The sequence below is a fragment of the Suncus etruscus genome, chromosome X (assembly GCF_024139225.1).
Source record: "Suncus etruscus isolate mSunEtr1 chromosome X, mSunEtr1.pri.cur, whole genome shotgun sequence".
Lineage (NCBI taxonomy): Eukaryota > Metazoa > Chordata > Mammalia > Eulipotyphla > Soricidae > Suncus > Suncus etruscus.
In genome coordinates, this window is record NC_064868.1 from 95,604,450 (window position 1) to 95,624,457 (window position 20,008).

Sequence of the window (20,008 nt, forward strand, 5' to 3'; positions counted from 1 at the left end):
AATCTACTTGTAGTCCTAAGCATCTGACCTGGAGATTCCAAGTACCAAATAGAACTAGGGCACCAAAGAAAACATACCAATTGTAAGCCTCCTAGTTTTCCTTTCTTTCCCTATCAGTCATTTTCAGATAATTTTTTAAATAAATCCTTTTTAAGTAGAATTCCATTTTCTGTTTCAATGCAATGAACATTTGGATAGTCATTAAAGGAAAGAAGTCTATTTCATTATTGACTAAATTTAATGATTACACATTTCTACTTCTTATTAAACTAAAATTTGCTCCTCAAAACAGAACAGAACAGTGCCCTTTATGTGGGTTTTGACAAATTTAAAGAGAAATTTTACATCTTCCTTCCTTTGTATACTATCATTAATGAGGAGCTACCTTTTTTAGATTTAAAAACAGTAATTTACTTAATTGAATTTATTTTTCTATGGTTTGAAACAATGTTAATCATGGTTTCAGTTCCAAGGAAATATTGTAGTTTTTTGAGTAACTATACACTGTTGATTGATAGGATTATAGTTTATTAATTCACTTAAACCTTTTCTTACATACTAAGCTCTTAAACTTTACATTTTTCTATTTGAAGGATTTTCTATTGATCATCTTCAGATTTAATTTTTTTAAATATTGAGTCAACTGCAACTCTTTAACCATATCCAAGTCATGAGCAAAATTACCAAATAGACCAAAGACTATAGATACTCCTATATTTTGTACTTTATATCTCTTTACTTAACATTTATTGAAAATCTTTTATGGATTAAAAATACCCACATCCCCCTTTCATCATGAAGTTTATGCAATGAGAAGAACTTTTTCAGTATAATTGTTCATCAAGTTATAAGTCCACTTAATTGTATTGTCTCTTTTTTCTTTTTGTTGTTTTGGGGTTATACCTAGTGGTGCTCAAAGGATCTGCACTCAGGAATTACTCTTAGAGGGCTCTGGGGAATTCATGGTCTTCTGGGGATTGAACACGGGTTGGGCACCTGCAAGGCAAGTGCCCTATCCTCTGTACTGTTGTTCTCGCTCCTCTATTCTCTGTCACATGTCTGTGTTATTCAATCCAGATATACTGTACATCTAGCATTCACTTTTTTCCTGATCTAGTAACCCTGTGAGGGAAGTGCCACATATCTGTAAGTGGGATGGTATAAAAACGTGGAGGTTCAGTTATTACTTTCCAATTAGTACACAGCAAGAATTTATTAGTATGTGTCTTGAGCATATTTGAGGAGAAATACTAGAACAATCACAGATGTATCTTTGATTTAAAAAGTAGAAAAATTTTGGGAAATCAGTATAAAATGGAAAATGTATAATAGCAATAGAGAACAACCAGTTAATATCTTTTAAAACCACAAGCAATCCCAAGAAAAATGTAGTCAGTAGAGAAGGAGGAACAAAAATGTATATGTTAAGAGACATATGGTAGAGGTTGTGTTTTCCAAACAGGAATAGGTCCTACAACTTTACTTATAATGAGGATTATAATGAGTAAGTCAAAATCAGTCTGTGTGGGAAAGCTGTGACTGGCCAACAACTTATGTCAGCTACTAACAATAATATTTTCCATTAACCAAGCTCTTAATATATAAAAGATAAAAAGATGATTACTGGGTAAAGAATTATGGTTGCATCAGTATAATGGATATTTTTAGCTGAACTATATATCAACTAGAGCATTCATTATAACCTACTTTGAAACTTTTGAAACTTTAACTCTATCATTCAAAAATCAGCATAGAATTTTCAGTAGAAAATTAATGTATTATGTCAATACTAACTGTTGATGATACCTATTATTTTTAGTAATACTTACTTATTTTTCTCTTCTATAATTTTGGAACTAATTTCTGAGCCCTTAATTGAAATTTACATTGAAATAATATATTACAAATTCTTAAATTCCTCTTTATTCTTTTGAAGCAGAACTTTCACAGCCTATTTTAAATACTCTATATTTTAGAACAGTTTATATTCACAGCGAGTAGAAATAGTTTATGTTCACTGAATAGAAAGTACACAAAATTTCTATATAATCTATGATTCACACACATTCACAATTTCTAACACTATAATCATCCCACACCACAGTCGTTAATATCTGTGAACCTACACTAATGCAGAATTATCATTCAAATTTTATTATTATATTAATGTTAATTATGGGTGCATCACATTCTGTGTTTTGGAAAATGTATTAATGACATGCATATACCATTGTAAAATCAAAATCAGTTATACTGTTCTCTCCCCTCTCCAAAAAATCTCCTGTGTTGTTCCTGTTTGTCCCTCTCTCTTTAGTCCTTGACCACCCACTGATTTTTATACTGTCACGAACAGTTTAACCTTTCTCAGAATATCATCTTGTTGGAATTACGTAGTATACAACCTTTGAAGATAGAATTATTTCACTTAGTCATATGCACTTAAGGTGATTCCATGCCTTTTCAGTTGGACAACTCATTTCCTTTTCATGATGAATAATATTCCATTGTACTTCCATACTTATCCATTCACCTGCTGAAAGACATCTTTACTGCTTCCAATTTTTGTCAATTACAAATATAGCTTTCATAAATAATCACGCAAATATTCTTGTATGAAAATACATTTTCAACTCATTTGGGAAATAAAGAATAGGATTACTGGATCATATGTTAAGATTAGGATTACTTTACTTATTTATTTATTATTTATTTATTTATTGGCAGTACCGTTCATCACAATCAGAGAATTACACAAACAAGATAGTGTTAGACCACTGAGGTATGTTCCTAGAACAGAGTAGGTTTAATTTTTAGGAAACTGCTGAACTATCTCACCAAACAGCTGTACTAGTTTGCATTCTTTTTTTTTTTTTTTGGTTTTTGGGTCACACCCGGCAGCACTCAGGGGTTACTCCTGGCTCTATGCTCAGAAATCGCCCCTGGCAGGCACGGGGGACCATATGGGATGCCGGATTCGAACCACCGTCTTTCTGCATGAAAGGCAAATGCCTTACCTCCATGCTATCTCTCCGGTCCCTAGTTTGCATTCTTAACAATGAATGTGAGCTCTTATTATTTCACATTCATTCTTGCTGGATTTTCATCATTCTAATAAACATGTAGTGGCATCTTATTTTAATTTTGAATAACATTACTCTAATAATTATGTAGTAGCAACTTGTTTAATTTACAATTCCCATATATCTTCTTCATATCTTTCAACTTTCTTATAATAACACTAAATATTATATTAATAAAAATTTAAATATAAAATAACATATTTCTAACTGTAGGCACTGTATATTGTACAGCAGATCTTTGGTACTTACTTATCTTATATTGTTGAAACTTTATCCCTGTTGAAAAAAAAAACCTTTTGCTTCCTCCTCCCCCAGTCCCTGAAACCTTTTATTCTCTATGTCTAATACTTTGAATATACCAGATAACTCATATAAATGTAATATAAATGCAATATTTGTCCTTTTGTTATTCATTTATTTCACTTAGCATAATGTCCTCAAGATTTTTTCACCCTGTTCACTGGCAGCATTTTCCTTTATTTTACACGTAATAATATTTCCATGTTTGTGTTGTCATTTTTATTCATCCATTTTCACATCAACAGACAGTTATAATGTTTATACATTTAGATAATGCAAATTAATACTTCTACAGTCAAATAGAAGAGGAAACAGTGCTTTTAAGATCCTGATTTCAAGTATTTCAATTATTTCAAAGATATACATAAGTGGGCTTAATATGTCATAGAGTTATCCTGTTTTCAATCTCTTGAGAAAATTTCATAGTTATCCATAGCAGCTGAACAACTCTATGTTCTCATCAACAATGTATAATGGCTTTCCTACATCCTGGTTGGCATTTGGTGATAAAATTATTTTAACAGGTATGAAGTGATACCCTATTGTGGTTTGGATTTACATTTGCCTAATGACTAGAGATAGTAAGCATATTTGAGAATTCCTCTTCCATTCTTCAAAGAGATTGCAATGAGGATCCCATTCATAATATCAATATAAATGTGAATAAATTAGTCAAAAGACGAATTTATTGAATGAATTATATGTTTTCTTTGGTTTCATGATCTATATTGAGCTTGAAATATATCTTTACAATGCTTTAATGTGCTATGTTTGGAATATTTAACAGAGAGGATAAGGGTAAATTGGTATCTGAGTACTAGTTATTATATAAATCACATATTTTATTCGTATTTTAGTCTGTGGAACACATCTGTCAGAGCTTAGAGTTACTTTCAACTTAGGGATCAGAGCTTACTCCTGTCAGTAGCACTGGGACTGAACCTGGGTCTCCTGCATGCAAAGCATGCAGTCTACATTATTGAATTATTTCTAATATGATATATAGCCAGAGCATTTTCTTCCTATGTTACAATATGTTTGAGCAGTGCCTAATGGATAATCTCAATGACCTATCTCATAATGGTAATCAAAAGAACTGAATTTTATTTCTTCTTGCATCCCTTAGCTCATATTTGCTGCTGTAATTTTTATAGATTGATTCTCCTCTTTTATCTTAATACCAAATTAGTTGAAAAAATTATATCTAATACTATTTAAAGATTCTATGTTTTCAATTGTATATTAAAATATAAAACTTGGGGCAGGAGAGATAGCATGGAGGTAAAACATTTGCCTTGCATGCAGAAGGTTGGTGGTTCAAATCCCGGCAGCCCATATGGTCCCCTGAGCCTTCCAGGAGCGATTTCTGAGCATAGAGCCAGGAGTAACCCCTGAGCGCTGCCAGGTGTGATCAAAAAAAACAAAAATTAAATAAATAAAATATAAAACTTTTTGTCCAGAGATGTAGATCAGCAGTAGGGAGTATGCCTTGCAAATGTGAGGCCCTTGGTTTGATTTCTTGCACCACAACTCCAGCAAAAGATACAAAATTCTATAGTCTTGAATGCTTAATTTTTATGTTATCCATCATCTGGGTTCACTTTGTGTTCTTTCTGTTGTTTTTTTCTACATATATTTTAAATTGAGTCCTATCTTGTTATTACAGATACTGTTTAAAGCAGGGATTGCATAGCTGATTTCCCACAACATTTCACAATGAGTAACTTCAATAAATTACAGATCAATTTGCAAGTGTGATATACAGTTCCCAGTAACATAAGCAAATATCCACTAAAATACTAATGAAGACCAGAGAGATAGTACAACAGGTACTATGCTTTGCATACAACCAACCTGATTTCATTTCATTGCACTACATGTGGTTTGCCAGCACTGATTGATTAATCCCTGAGCACAGTGCTAGGAATAAACCCTGAGTAGAGTTGAGTTTGACCGAAGCAGTAGCACAGTGGTAGGGCACTTGCCTTCCATGGGGCCAACCTGGGATGGGCCCGGGTTTGATTCCTGGCATCCCATATGGTCCCTGTGCCTACTAGGAGCAAATTCTTAGCATGGAGCCAGGAGTAACTCCTGAGCACTGCTGGGTGTGTCCACCCTCCCAAAACAAAAACAAAAACAAAAAAAGAAACAAAACCAAATATCGATGGCAGTTTGGAAATATCTAATTACTTAGCTTGTATATATAGACTTTTAAAATATTAAATTGTGTGTGTTAAAAACAGATGAGCTGACAAAGACTGACTTTCTACTCTTCTTCCATAAAGAATTAGAGTACTCGTATGTTTCATTAGCTACTAATTATGGTGACTTTACTGATTAATTTGGATCATGAAATGAACACAGGTAACTGAACTTATTCCACTTCTGGTTGTTGGTTCCTAGCTGTCCACAGGAAACATGTATTTTTCCTATTTTCCATTAATTTTTACAAGAACAAACTTTTATATGTGGTTGAATAATATTCAAAGGATGGCTTCTAAATCAAATGAATGGCTAAATGTGACTAGATTGGTAAGATTTTAGGGAAAATTGGTTCTCCAATATTAATTTTATTAGTAAAATGATGTTTTTTTTAAAATATGGAACGCTTCACGAATTTGCGTGCCATCCTTGCACAGGGGCCATGCTAATCTTCTCTGTATCGTTCCAATTTTAGTATATGTGCTGCCGAAGCGAGCACAGTAAAATAATGTTTTAATATCGTGTGTATGTTCCAAATAACAAAGAAAAAGTTGTATCCTACCCCCAAAAGCCTTTATAACAGTGGTCCTCAAACTATGGCCCGCGGGCCACATATTGTATTTGTATCTGTTTTGTTTCTTCATTGCAAAATAAAATATATGCAGTGTGCATAAGAATTCGTTCATAAGTTTTGTTTTTCCTATAGTCAGACCCTCCAATGGTCTGAGGTACAGTGAACTGGCCCCCTGTTTAAAAAGTTTGAGGTACCCCTGCTTTATAAGATCTACACATTTAGAAATCATGTGCAACCTCTTATGGGCTCTGTCATGCTCTATTAATATAGCTGGAGAGTAATTCTAGTAGATATCTTATCAGAACAGGGAGTTTGTCTATTTTCATATTCAAGTTTTTTGAATATCCTAATAGACTATTATTTCATTACTCCAATAACTCACTAAAATGGCCAGTGAATAATTGATACTGAACACTCCAATAACATAAAACTCTTACAAGTTAGAAAATACACAAAATTTTATTCTTACAAAAACTGTTGTCTGTGTGACTTTACAATTAAGTTTGTAGGACTTTTTCACTAAGATACAGATATTTCCAGTGGTGGTACCTCAGCACTGTCACACTGAAATACATGAAATGTGATACTGGAATGTGATGATCTCTACTGAAGTATTATTTCTACAGAATATATTGTTGCAGAGACATTTATCTTAGTGTAATGGAAGTTATTTTCTCCAGACCTTTATTTTAGTACTCTAAATTTAAGACAGAATCATTGTAACCCCAACCTAATATGGAGCTAAGAAAAAAGTTCTTTTAATCTTATTTCTAGAGAGAAAAAATCTTGAAACACTGACAACTACAGTAAAATAACTCCACTATTCTTCAGAAGAAACAAAACAAACAAACAAACAAACAAGTAAAAATAAAATAACCCCCACAAACAAACCCAATGCTGAGTAAGATGCTGGATTGGACTGTCAACCTATAATTCTGTCGTGTTAGTATATAAATTATCCAATTCTAATATTCCCCCTTTCTGGCTGGAGAAACTCCATAGCAGATACTTAGCAAATTAAAGGGCAGCATTCCTTTGCCAGTGCTCCCAAATCAGCCTTTCCCCTTGGAACAAATGAAATGACCAAAAGTGAAAGGGGACGAGTAACTATAGTGTTTAAGAAATGAATTGCTTTTGAATGGTAGTTATTTTTAAATACTTGGTTGAAGTAAGGAAAAAAATGTGATGCCTTGCAAAATGTGCAAACTAAGCCAGGTAGGGTAGTGTTTTTTTCTTTTTTTGTTTTTTTTTTTTTTGTTTTTTTTTTTTTTTGGTATTGACCATACCTAGTAGTACTCAGAGCTTACTCTTGGTTCTGCACTCAGGAATCCATTATGGGTTACTAGAAATTGAATTCATGTTGGCTATGTGCAAGGAAAACTCCTTACCTACTGTACCATTATTCCAGCTCCTAGGGTAGATTATTTTTCTTTAATAATTTATTAAGGCTATACATTTTCTTGGATGTCTTGCTTACCTTTAGCCTACAGTACTGATATGCAACATTTCATTGCTTTTTGGTTCTAAATATTTTGTTACCTCACTGTGATGTTCTTTATATGGCATTGGCCACATGATAGGGTTTCCTTTTTAAAAAATTAATTTTAATTGAATAACCATGAAAAAAAGTTGTTGATAATTTTCAGTCACACAGTGTTCCAGTACCTATTTTTTCACCAGTGTACACCTGCCTTTACCGATATCCTCATTTCTTCCTGGTCCCCACTTCCCAGATTGAAACTATGGCAATCACTTCTCTCTCTTTCTCTCTCTTCCTCTCTCGTTTCCTTTCAGACTTTGTAGTTTGCAAAACTGTTACTGAAAAGGTCTCTTAAATATCACTTTATCTCCTTTAAGCACCCAATGATCATTTTCAACTATCATTCCCAAATGGTTCATTTCCTGTACTAAATGCACTTTCTCCCTCTTGTGTCAAGCTTCTTACCATGTACCAGTCTTCCTAGTTCTTGTTTCTAATGTCTTTGAGTATAATTCTTCTACTATGTTTTTTCATATCCCATGCATGAGTGTGAACATTCTATGTCTGCTCTCTGCCTCTGCCTCATTTCACTCAGTGTGATACTTTTTATGTATAAGCAAATTTCATGTTTTCATTTTTCCTAACAACTATGCAGTATTCCATTGTGTATATGCACTACATGTTCTTTATCCACTCATCTGTTCTCTGGCACTTGGGTTATTTCCATATTCTGGCTATTGTGAATAGTGCTGAAATGAACATAGCAGTGCAGGAGGATTTTCTGCATTGTGCTTCTGGGCTTCTAGGGTATATTCACTGGAGTGGCATTGCTGGGCCAACTAGGAGCTCAATTTCTAGTTTTTTTTTTGGGAGGGGGGATATTTATATTGTTTTTCAAAAGGGCTGGACCAGTTAACATTCCCACCACCAGTGAATGAGAGTCCTTTCATCCACACATTCTTGATACCAAATGGTTGATCTTGTTCTTTTTGGTTTTTGGATCACACCTGGCAGCGCTCAGGGTTACTTCTGGCTCTACACTCAGAAATAGTTCCTGGCAGGCATGGGGGACCATATGAGATGCCGGAATTTGAGCCACCATCCTTCTGCATGAAAGGCAAATGCCCTACCTTCATGCTATCTCCTTGGCCCCCAATCCTGTTCTTTTTGATGTGTGCCAATATCTCTGGTGTGAGATGATATCTCATTGTTGATTTGATTTGCATTTACTTGAAGATTAATGTTGTGGAGCATTTTTTCATGTGTCTTGAAGCTATTTGTATTTCTTCTTTATGAGCAAGTTTCTGTTCATCTCTTCTCATTTTTGATAGGGGTGGGATTTTTTTTGTTAATTTCTATCAGTTCCTTGCATATCCTGGATATTAACCCCCTTTTAATTGTTTGTTTACTCCTTATTGAGTAAACAATCTTCCATTACAGTCTTTGTATCCTGGTCATTGTTTCCTTTGAGGTGCAGAAGCTTCTTAATTTCAATGTAGTCCAATTTGTTTATCTTTGCTTCCACTTGCTTGGTTACTGTGTATCATCCTGAAAGATGTCTCTAGCTTCAAAATCATGGAGAGATCTGCCTATATTTACTTTTATGTACCTTGTAAATTCATCTCTGAAGTATTTAAAGCTTTTTACTTTGTTACTATAGTCTTTCAAACTGCAAAGATATTTAGATGTCAATAGTTACATTTGTAAAATTTTTATTTTATGCTATATATTTTTGTTCTGTCAAAGGAATATCATCTTTCTGCAAAGTTGAATATATTTTCTAGTGTGTTATTTTTTCTAGAAATTTTACAATTATATCGTTTACAAGCTTTTGGTGCAATTTTCTCTTTTGTTGGTTTTGCTTTTGGTTTCATACTCAGTGATGCTCAGGTTTTACTCCTGATTCAGGAACCACTACTAATGGTGCTTAAGGGATCATATGGGATGCCACGGATCAAACCTGGGTTGGCTTTGTGCAAGGAAAATTTCCTATCTTCTGTATTATCTCTCTGGCCTCCAGTTCACTTTGCTCTTACTAAAATAACTTTACATAACACAAAACTTTATATATTTAATACACAATTTTATAGATTTGGACAGTTCCATGAAACTATGCCACAATCAAGTTAATATCCATCACCTTCCAAAGCTTACTTGTGCCACTGGTGTGTTTATGTGTGTGACTATGTGTGTTAAGAACATTTAACCTGGAATATATAACCCTTTAAGCTTTTCTTTTTTTGGGGGGGCATGGGTCACACCAGGCCCAGGGGTCACTTCTGGCTCTGCACTCAGGAATTATTCCCTGTGGTACTTAGGGGATCCTATGGGATGCTGAGGATTAAACCCAGGTTGGCCATCTGGAAGGCAAATGCCCTCCCTGCTGTGCTGCTATTGCTTTGTCCCCTAACTCCTTTCATTTTTTAAAATTTCTTTTTATTAAAACCAATGTGAATTATAAGTCTCTCACAGTTATATTTAAGGCACATAGTGACATTGAATCAGGGCAATTCCCACCACCAGTGTTGACACCCCTCCGCCCCTGTTCCCAGCATGCATCCCATACATATATACCTTTAGCCCCCTGGACTGCTAGTGTAACAGGTCCTTTTTGTATATAGCTTGCTGTAGTTTGGGTCTCTTGATTCTGTTGTTGTTGACCTTGGGTTTGGAATTTAGGTCTGAACATTTTTTATTTCCACTCAATGTTTGTGAGACTGCTTGCCCCTAGTACCATCCACTTTTTTTTCTTCCTTCCTCTATTTTCTCAATTTATGAGGCAGAACAAAATGATTAATGTTCTATGGTTCTGTCAAAAAGAAAAAAAAAAGAAGAGAAGGAGCCCCTGTCTAGAAGTTATATATGAATTTTAAAAAAAGAAAAAAAAAAGAAAGACCCAAACAAAATGAAACAAACAAAAAATAAGAGAAGAAACCAAACCAAAACCAAAACAACAGCAACAAAAAATGAAGAGGGGGCTGGTGTGGCAAGTTCGTCTTTTCTTTTTCTTTCTTTCTCTTCTTTCTTTCTTTCTTTCTTTCTTTCTTTCTTTCTTTCTTTCTTTCTTTCTTTCTTTCTTTCTTTCTTTCTTTCTTTCTTTCTTTCTTTCTTTCTTTCTTTCTTTCTTTCTTTCTTTCTTTCTTTCTTTCTTTCTTTCTTTCTTTCTTTCTTTCTTTCTCTCTCTCTCTCTCTCTCTCTCTTTCTTTCTTTCTTCTTTCTTTCTTTCTTTCTTTCTTTCTTTCTTTCTTTCTTTCTCTCTCTCTCTCTCTCTTTCTTTCTTTCTTTCTTTCTTTCTTTCTTTCTTTCTTTCTTTCTTTCTTTCTTTCTTTCTTTCTTTCTTTCTTTCTTTCTTTCTTTCTTTCTTTCTTTCTTTCTTTCTTTCTTTCTTTCTTTCTTTCTTTCTTTCTTTCTTTCTTTTTTTCTTTCTTTCTTTTTGCATAGGCACAGTAAATATTGGGGAAATTAGAAAGGAATTCCCTTGGACTAAGAGATACCGCATTTCTCTACTTTTTTTCACCCTTGAAGCATACTGTTATGGGATCAACTACAGGCTCCAGGCATGTTCATTGCCAACCCCCCAGGTCTTTTTATGGTGCCAGGAAACGTTCTGCTTTCTTGTGGTTATCAAAGCCATTCCTCTGTAATTAGAGATCTTGATTTTTGCACAGATCCTCGAAGTCTAGGTTAGAGTCTTTCTTTATGATTCCAGAAGTTCTGCTCAGTCTCAGTTGATGTAATCAGTCTTCTGTGATTAGTGATCTTGGATTTGCACAGATCAAAGGATGAAATGTCTTCTGATTTCATCTCACCATTAGGTGATGAGGTAGGGCAACCTTCCCTTAGATTGTTATTGCTGTTTCCTCTTTGTCAGGATGTCCTATGAACCTAGCCTAGCGAAAGTTGGTGCCAGAGCAGTATTAGGGACTCCCCCCCACCTCCAGGGGTGGGGAGTTAGATTACTGGTGCTGTTTCAGGGAAATGTGTCAGTTCTAAAGTTGGGACTCAGAGTTTGGGGATGTATGGTCGATGTCTGATTACGTGAGGTCTAAGTCATGTTCCCATGACAAATGTTCAGGGTGGGAGGCACCCCTGTATTATAGAATTTATGGGTTCTTATCTCTAGTAGATAAGAGCTTGATTTTATATATATATATATCCATGCGAGGTTTTCCCATTTCAGTGTGCCTATGCAAAAGGGAACAATGGCATATTATATTGTTGGTGCATGTGGGAGTAAAAAATGACAGACTATACAATATCTGTGCCTTGGTTTTGACCTGAGCTGTTAATTTTGAAGTATATAGTGCACTATGTTGTATAAATTAAATTTTATGCCAGTTGGAATAATTCTCATCTTCATTTTTTCTGTTCTCTGCCTTGAGTTCAACTCCTTATCTACACATTATTCAAAATATTTTTTTAAATTTTTCTGAGCAGGGGATTGAATCTAATTGAATCTAGTTTCTCAGACATCCAGGGTACTCGCTCTACTAATGAATAATATGTTTTTTCTTATTTCTATGAGTACTTTAGTAGTGCTGGTGGTGTATATGTAATGCCAAGGTATTGGGCATGCTAAGTATGTGCTCTACCACTTAGACACATCTCTACCCCAGGATTTCACCATTTTAGGTACCTCATTTAAATAGAACCATACACTAGTTGTTCTTATGTAACTAGCTTATTTCACTTAACATGTTTATATATACAGTGTTGCAAAGAGAAGTATTACTATATATAAATGCCAGTTTCTGTACTCATTATTCTATTGATGATCATTTAATATTTTTTTAAATCTTGGCTATTGTGACTAATGCTGCCATGAACTTGGGAGTGCAGTTATCTCTTCAAAATTCCAATTTAAATATTCCTTAATACTAAATTCTTAATTCTAAATTCTTAATACTAAATTCCTTAATACTAGTTATAGAATTCCTAGCCAGAGAAATTACTAAGACAAAAAGTAAAAGTCACACAATAAATAAGCAAGTAAATAAACAAATTAATCAAGTAAAATAAATAAGTAAAATGAGCTATTTTCAGGTGATATAATTTAAATGTTAGAAAATTCTAAATATGCTTCTCTATACTACCCATTAGAACTAATACATTTTGTAAAAATTCAGGTTACAAAATAAATATACAGAAATCAGTTTCATTTTTGCACACTAATACTGAATTATTTAAAAATAAAATCAAGAAAATAATTTCACATATAATAGTATACCTGGTCCATTTTTGGTTAATTTTGTGCATGCTGTGGGGGTAAAGTTCATTGTTCATATTTTTTTTCATTTGATAATACCATGTGTTCCTATTTCTTTTTTTTTTTTTTTTTTTTTTGGTTTTTGGGTCACACCCGGCAGTGCTCAGGGGTTATTCCTGGCTCCAGGCTCAGAAATTGCTCCTGGCAGGCACGGGGGACCATGTGGGGCGCCGGGATTTGAACCGATGACCTCCTGCATGAAAGGCAAACGCCTTACCTCCATGCTATCTCTCCGGCCCCGTGTTCCTATTTCTAAAGTTAGGTAACAGACATGAATAGAATTTTCTATCAATATATCTTACATTTAAATCATTTCTTTTTTTTTATTTTGTTAAACTTGTAGCTGTAAGTTTTTTGTTTGTTTTTTTTTTACATTTAAACCATTTCTTACCATCTGATAATACTGATTTATATTCTCTTTTATTTTATTTTTCTAATTGATAGTTTGCATAATGGTTTGCTTTCATTTATTCTTTGTCTTTGTTATATTTACTTTTTCACTACTTTTGTTTAATGAAGGTATATTTTTTCTTTTTAGAATTTTAATAATTTATTTTAGACTTAAAATTTCAAAGATTATGTATAGCTTAGTTTTCCCATATATATATATATGTCACAGTCAGCACTTTTCAGGGCTTTCTTGTGACTCTGAATTCAGGAATCACTCCTGACTGTGCTTTGGAAATAACATGTGGAGCCAGGAATTAAACCCAGATCAGTCAAATGCAAGGAAAATGCTTTGCTTTCTGAACTTCTCTGGCCCCATTTCTATTATTTCTGTTTTATTTTTAATTAAACTTTTATTTAAAGATCACTGATTTTAAAAGTTGAGTATTAGGCATACAATATTCTTTCTTTTTTGGGGGGGGGGTTGGGCCACACCCATTGATGCTCAGGGTTTATTCCTGGCTACAAGCTCAGAAATAGCTCCTGGCTTTGAGGACCATATGGGACACTGGGGGATCGAACTGTGCTCCGTCCTAGGTCAGCTGTGTGTAAGTCAAATGCCCTACTGCTGCACCACTGCTCTGGTCCTGGCATACAATATTCTAACATCGATTCTACCAATAGCAATATTCCTATGCTCCTTTTGACCCCTTCCTCTGCACAATCCCTCTTCCTCACCCCCAACCTGCCACTTGACAGGCATATTTTAAAGTTCTGTATTATAGCTTATATCTCATATTTTCAGTATTGTTCAATCTGTGCTTTGTATATATACCAGTTTTTCATATCACCATTATACCTGAGGCCCTGACTCCTTTCCCCCATTACTTCCCTTCTCAGCCTCATTGCTATAGTATTTAATCCCACATTTTCATGTTATATGTTCATGATTTCTGTAATTTATTCTTTGGTGATTTGCCTAAAAGTGAACTTTCCCTATGCCACTTAAAAGATATTATCTTTAGCAACCAGGATATTCATAGCCTAAAAGTGAATGGGTAGAAATGTATTCCATACAAATGGAGATTAAAGGAAGCTGGTATAGCTGTATAAAAGAGATAAAAGAAACTTAAAACAGACCAGCAAAAATTATTAACATTATATAATAATATGGGATTCTTGGCTAATCCACAAAGAAGACATAGCAGTCTCATAAATTTATATACATTTAACATAGGAGCATCAAATTATATTAAAATTATTAATATACCTAAAGACCAACTGATAGACAATAATAGTTGGGGACTTTACGGCTCCACTTACATCAGTGGCTAGTATTTAGTTATAAAATCAATATAGAAAAATTAGTCTGCAATAATATACTAGAGTAGATGAACATAATGTATACAGAACATTCCATCCAAAAGCAACAGAATTTACGATTTTGTCAAGTGCACATGGAACATTTCTAAGGATAGATCAAATATTGTGATTCAAAACAATACTCAATAAAATAATATCAAAATCACATCAGACTTCTTTTATAACCATGTTATAAAATAAGAAAATTGATTGAAAAAGGAAAATGTAGAAATACCCACAAATGTATGTAGATTAACTAACTTCCTACTGAATGACAAATGGATGACCGAGGAAACCAAAGTGCAACTAAAAAAATCTGGAGACGGGGCCAGGAAAGTGGCGCTAGAGGTAAGGTGTCTGCCTTGCAAGCGCTAGTGTAGGACGGACCACGGTTCGATCCCCCAATGTCCCATATGGTCCCCCCAAGCCAAGAGCAATTTCGGAGCGCATAGCCAGGAGTAACCTCCGAGTGTCAAATGGGTGTGGCCCCCCCAAAAAAAAAAACAAAAAAAAATTGGAGACAAATGAAAATAAGGACTCAGGGACACAGTGATAGTACAGTTGGCTTGCTTGCTTGTTCAACCCAGGTCATACCACACCAATCACAAATAGTCACCAAGCATTGCTCGGACTGGTCCTTGATCTCAGAGTCAGGAGTAATCCTGGACACTGGCAAGTGTGGCTATTCTGTTAAAAAATAAAAAGAAACATAGAATTTAACACAGTATTTGGAAGCTTTGGAAAGAGCAATTAAGCAAGAAAGAAACAGATTATCTTAAAGTGAAAAAGGAAAAAACAAGACAATAGTTATGTGTGGATGACATATTACATATTAAGAAAATCTTAAAAGCCCTAGATACTGTAATGAATGATAAATTAAAACAATAAACAAAGACCACAAAATCAAGATAAAAAATCTATTGCACTTATATATGCAAAGAACACATAGCAGAAGTCCATGACAAATAATACTGAATGGGGAAAAAGTAAGAGTCTTTCTTCTCAGATTTGGCACTAGACAAGGCTGTCCCTTTTACTACTTTAATTAAACATAGTAGTACTGGAAGTACTTGCCATAGCGATTAGGCAAAAAAGTATTAAAGGTATCCAGGCAGGAAAGGAACATGTCAAATCCTCACTGTTTTCAGATGTTATGATACTATATTTAGAAAATTCTAAAGATTTTATCAAAGAGTTTCTAGAAACAATAGATTCATGTAGTAAAGTGGCAGTCTACAAAGTTAACAGGCAAAAATACATGACCTGTTTATATATAAATAATGAAAGAGAAGAAATAGAAGTTAAAAGAAAACAATCCATTTCATATGTGTGCCACAGAAAATCAAGTAGCTTGGAGACAACTTAAGTAAAGAGGGGAACAATCTAAACAAACAAAAACACAAAATACTGCTGCAAGAAATAAAAGAGGACACAAGGAAATGGAGATATATACCCTGCTCATTATTTGGGAGGACTAACATAATTAAAATGACAATACTCCCCAAAATATTATACAGATTTAGTGCAGTCCCTCTATCTATACTTATGACATTTTTTCAAAGAAATGTATCAAACACTCTTGAAATTCATTTGGAACAATAAATGCCCACAATAGCTAAAGCAGTCCTTAGGAAAAAGATCGAAGGCATCACTTTACAACTTTAAATTATATTATAAAGCAATAGTAAAACAGCATGGCATTAGAATGAAGATAGACAGTCATATCAATTTAATATACTTGAGTATTCAGAAATTGACCCTCATACATTCAATCAATTAATCTTTGATCAAGGGGCAGAAAATACAAAGTGGAGCAAGGAAAGCCTCTTCAACAAGTGGTGTTGGGATACTGGGTCAACCACATGTAGAAAAGTGAACTCAGACCTCTCTTTAACACCATGCACAAAGGTCAAACAAAAATGGATTAGAGACCTTGATATCAGTCCTAAAACTATAAGGTACATAGAAAAAATCTAGGTAAAATACTCCATGACATTGATACTAAGTGTATCTTCAAGGAAGAAACACTACTGTTCAAGCAAGCGGAAGCAAAGATAAACAAATGGGGACAACATTAAACTGAGAAGCTTCTGCACTTCAAAGGAAAAAGAAACTAGAATGCAATGGCTCTTCATAAAATTTTAGAAACTATTCACCCAAAACTCTCCTGATAATGGGTTAATATTTAAGTTATACAAGGTACTGATAGAACTTAACAAGAAAAAATATCATCTCACCCCATCCAAAAGTGAGGAGAAGAAATTAACAGACATTTCCTCAAAGAAGAAATACAGATGGCCAAAAGGCACATAAAAATGCTCCCCATAACTCATCATCAAGGAGATGCAAATAAAAGCAACAGTGAGACATCCTCTCACAACACAGAGATTGACACGCATCACAGAACATCCAGTATGGTATCCATACTGGTATGGATTCCAGGAGAAAGGAACTCTCACTGCTGGTAGGAAGCTATGATAGTCTATGGTAGGAAGTCTATGGTAGGAAACTTGCCACAAAGAATTGAGAATGCAGTTAAAGTAGAGAACAGATTACTATGAAAGTGACATGCATGGCGCCCCTTCATTAATAGTAGTGAAAACTACAGTGTCAATAAAGAAAAGAGTGAATTAATTGCCTGATCCAGAAGTAGGTGGGGGATTGTGGATGGGATGGAAGCAGTCATCAGGGAGGGTGAGATGAAAACTATTGACAGTGTTGGTGGGAACTGTGCACCATTAAACGTTATTGTACATTGTATAACTGTAACTCAATTATGGACAAATTTATCTGTGAATAAAACTGTAGTATGAACAACCTTGTAACCATGGTGTTTAAATAATATTTTTAAAATGACATCATGAAATTTGTCTATACATGGATGGATAGTATTGTAATAATATCCAGAGACAATAAAGATGAGGTCTGGGATGACCAGTGAATATAATAAGCTTGACACAAAGAGCGGTGAGTGCAGTTAGAGTAGAGAAGGGTCTACCATGACATTGATACTTGGATCTAATCACTCTGGACAAGAAATGGATGCTAAAAGTGGATAAAGTGATAGTCATGGAGTCCTCTATTAACAATAGTGCAAACCACAGTGTTAGAAATATAAAAGAGAGAGATGTAAAATGCCTGTCCCAGAGAGAGGTAGGGGGTAAGTGCTGTGAGGGGAATGGAGGACATTGATGGCAGGAAAATTGCACTGATGAAGGGTGGTGTATATTCTTTTTTTATTGTAAGAATTTATTCAAGAGACAAAATTGATTAACATAATGAGGTAAACTAACATAACATAATATAGTGACATAACATAACATATAATATAATTGATATAATAATAATACATGTAAGTCAAAGAAAGTTTCTGATTAAAAACACAATTTTTTCCATAATGGCTTACATATCTTTTACTGTAGTATTTTAGGTATATATTAACATTGAATCAGGGGAAAACCCATCACCAACTATGCCCTCCCCCCATTCCAGTTCCCTTTCTACAACCCATATACCCAACCATCACCCCCCGGGCTGCTAGAGTAGTTGGACCCCTCTTTGACTGGCTTACTATTAGTGATCACATATGTTTGGTCCTGGAACCCTCCCTTGTTTCCCCCTCTATTTTAGAGGCAGAGCTAGAAAAATCGAGGTACGTGGTTTTGTTTGAAGAAAAGAAAAGCAATAGATTGGGGTACAGAATAAGAGGGAAAAAAGTCTAAAGTCAAATATGCTGAAAATGAGCAGAGTCCCTCTAGAGGCTTCCAACCTCAGTTTGAGAGAGGAGGTGAAAAAGGTAATTGAGATACCACAACAATACAGAAAAAAAATATCAAATTAAATAACCGGTGAGCACTACAGCAATAAAGACAGGCACCACACAATAGTCTCAGTTTTGAAATCAAATCATGCCCGAGTGCAAAAAGAAAGAGAAAGACAAGACAAAATAATATAAAATAATATTGGAGACATCAACCGTAGTCTCCACACCAAAACAGAGATGTCAAAAAAAAATCTATCAATTGATAAATAAACATGTGGAAAAATGATTTTTGTGCTTTTTTTTCTCCTTTTCTTTATCCCCCTGCATAGGCACAGTAACTACTGGGGATATTATAGAGGGAATTTCCTTGACCTAGGAGATACAGGGTTTCTCCACCCCTGAAGTATATTGCCATGGGATTAACTCTAGACTCCTTGCATGATCATTTACTCTCCCCTTGCTGCTTTCATGGTGTGTGGAAGACTTCTGCTTTGTCTTGGATGGTAAAATCAGACCTCTGTTTCTAGAGATCTTGGTGGCTGTGCAGCTCAGGGAATGGGGTTTATTAAGTCTTTCTTTGTGGTTCTAGCAGTTATGCTTCTTCAGTGTCATTTTAATCCATCTTCTGTAGTTGGTGTTCTTGGTCATTATGTTGCTCCTAGAATGGAGCCTGGGATAAAGTCTTTCATTATGTCTCCGGAAGACCTGTTCAGTTTCGGTTGTCTCAGTCAGACTTCTGGAATTGGAGCTCTTGTTTGTTGAACAGATCGTAAACCAAAGGCTAGGCTAGAGCTTTTTGTTGCTGTTGTTGTTGTTGTTGGTCCCTGGGTGCGTACTGTCCAGTCTTGGTTGCAACAACCAGTCGTCTGTATATAGCGATCTTGGCTTTTGCACAGATCAAAGGGTGACATGTTTTCTGTTTTTGTCTTATCGTTGGCTGATGAGGAAGGACAACTTGCTCTTAGATCAAGTTGTTACCATTTCCTCATTGTCAGGTTATCAATTTAGAACTGGCTCATGTTGGTGTCAGTGCAGCATTGTAAATGCCCTGGAGGGGATTTGGTTCCTGGAGCTGTTGTGGAGAACTCTGTCGTATCTATGTCTGGAATCCAGGAGTTAAGGCTGAATGGTCAGTGTCTAGTTCCCTGGAGCCTAAGTTGTTTCCACATGACATACATTCAGTGTGGGAGATGTCCCTGTGTTGTAAACAAGTATGAGTTCTTATCCCCAGTAGATAAGAGCTTGTTTTTATACATACAATTTCCCCTTTGTTTAATATGTCTTTGCAGAAGGAAGTGGTGCTACATTATATTGCTGGTGGATTTGGGGGGTGGAGAGAAAAGAAACCAGACTCCCAACAAAAACTAAGAATATATATGCTCACATATATCTAAAGGAAAAAAAGTTTCTTTTAAAAAGGAAGATTTAATAAAAGGTGTAATTAAAGGGATAAAGTGGGGTCAGGAGAGATAGCATGGAGATCAGGCATCTCTCCTTCCTGTAGACGGGCGGTGGCTCAGAACCCGGCAACATATGGTCCCCTGTGCCCACCAGGGATGTTCTCCAAGCATAGAGCCAGGAGCACCCTCCGAGT

General features: G+C 35.0%; 1 protein-coding gene and 1 non-coding gene across 2 annotated transcripts in view; one reads left to right on the forward strand and one right to left on the reverse strand.

Moving 5' to 3' along the window:
* Nucleotides 1-20,008, forward strand: part of SPRY3 (sprouty RTK signaling antagonist 3) — a 186,724-nt gene that overhangs the window by 67,568 nt on the left and 99,148 nt on the right. The gene's annotated exons all lie outside the window — the stretch shown is intronic.
* LOC126000157 (U6 spliceosomal RNA) lies at nt 5,975-6,081 on the reverse strand. The gene has a single exon (XR_007492520.1). It is a non-coding gene; the product is annotated as a U6 spliceosomal RNA (small nuclear RNA).